The sequence below is a fragment of the Branchiostoma floridae genome, chromosome 8, assembly GCF_000003815.2.
Source record: "Branchiostoma floridae strain S238N-H82 chromosome 8, Bfl_VNyyK, whole genome shotgun sequence".
Taxonomy (NCBI): Eukaryota; Metazoa; Chordata; class Leptocardii; order Amphioxiformes; family Branchiostomatidae; genus Branchiostoma; species Branchiostoma floridae.
Genome location: NC_049986.1, coordinates 14211933 through 14213525, shown reverse-complemented (window position 1 = coordinate 14213525; position 1593 = coordinate 14211933). Strand labels below are relative to the sequence as shown.

Genomic DNA, 1593 nt, shown 5'->3' with positions numbered 1-1593 from the left:
TCTGCATAAACTGTTTCGTTAGATGCAGGTGGGTTATGTTCTTAAATAAAACAATTACCCTCGTCTACAAATGTTTATTTTGACACCGTCCCTCGTGATTTTAATGAGATTTTGATTGTTTATCGGATTATTGTTTCTGTTATCTATGAAAACTCTTGCAGTGACCATCTTTAACCCCTCTTTCCTCAAGCTGACCTCTTGAGAGTGATTCGCGTACACAGTAGCAGTATTGACTCCTCCAATAGAAATGGTCCCCTCGCAATTCAGTCTGCAGGATTCAGCCGGTCATTTCAGCTGACGAACGACCCATGATGATCTCTGTGTTTATCCAATAAGCAGGGCCCTCGTGTCTACGTGCTCCTTCCCCTGTACAGTACGACGTGTGTACAGCATCAGACGTGCGTTCACCACCCCGGTATAACGGGACCGAATAACTCACGGCCATGTGCGGAGTGGTGAGTGATAACCCGGCGACACTGCGCGGGCTGATGACAGTATGATAGATCGGCTCGGTGACAGCCACGTTCCTGTCTTGTCTTTAAAACACTTTCTCTGCAGAACCGTGCAGAAAGGTAGAAATGGCTCGAATGTGGAAGCTTCCATTCTTCCAAGATTCAAAGCAGTGCTCAAATCGGTTAGACACCCCCTCCTCTGCTACGAAACTTTAAGCTACATTACTACAACAACATTTACAGCTGCTCCCTTGCTTCCTGCGACCATAAGGGCTACGCCAACACTGGCACCACACAAAATTTGTAGCTTCTATATCTTTATAGCCTGAAATAAAAGATAACATTGCACATGACCTTTAGATAATGATGTTAAATGTAGGATGATGGTGGCAAATGCCGTCACGATCCGCAGATACTGTGTTTACATTGAAATTCAGGGATTCTATTGGTGATGCGATCCCAACTACAACACAGCTACAGGTGGTATATGTCTTATGGCTGTTTTTCCAAGTTAAGGCTGTTGAAAGGCTTAACATTTGCATATAACAGACTTTTTAATTTTTGTTTAGAACGATAAGACAGCAGGTGGTCTTTTCTCTACTTGAAAGAGTGCAATAGCTAAACAATGTACCATGAGTTATAAAATTAAACATTGTAAATCATCTGGTGTTGATGATCCAGTAATTAGACATTGGACTCCTCTGTTATGATAACCTATTTCTGTCCAGTTTGGGTGTCATTGGAGGACTTTAGTTGACACAAAATCCTTGAAGTTCAATTATCTATAGTACACTAGGATAATCTGGACGGAACACGCCGTACCGCGGTTACTCCCGGTCAAAGACCTTTCACATGCACCTGCGGCATCCATCTTCAAACTAGTGACGTCAGAAATGTCCATAAGAACGACCCTGTCAAACCAGACCCGTCTGCGGCGTGGGTGAACGGACAATACCCCGTAAAATAGGCCCAGACATGTTCGTCTCTTCCTCTTCCGCAAGGCAAAACTTTCTGTAGAGTCTCGTAATTCCAGCTCCTTTCATGAGAAAGCCCCAGTTTGCCCTGCTTGACGTCGTGGGTGTATGTTTGATAGGATATTACCTGGGTGAGCGCGCTGGAGGAATGGTAGGGTGGACGGGAC

General features: G+C 44.4%; 2 protein-coding genes across 2 annotated transcripts in view; one reads left to right on the top strand and one right to left on the bottom strand.

The window, feature by feature from the left end:
* The window catches only part of LOC118421312 (tenascin-X-like), a 106419-nt gene that overhangs the window by 76910 nt on the left and 27916 nt on the right, over positions 1-1593 (bottom strand). The window lies entirely within an intron of this gene.
* Positions 1-1593, top strand: part of LOC118421319 (zinc finger CCCH-type with G patch domain-containing protein-like) — a 104355-nt gene that overhangs the window by 92820 nt on the left and 9942 nt on the right. The window lies entirely within an intron of this gene.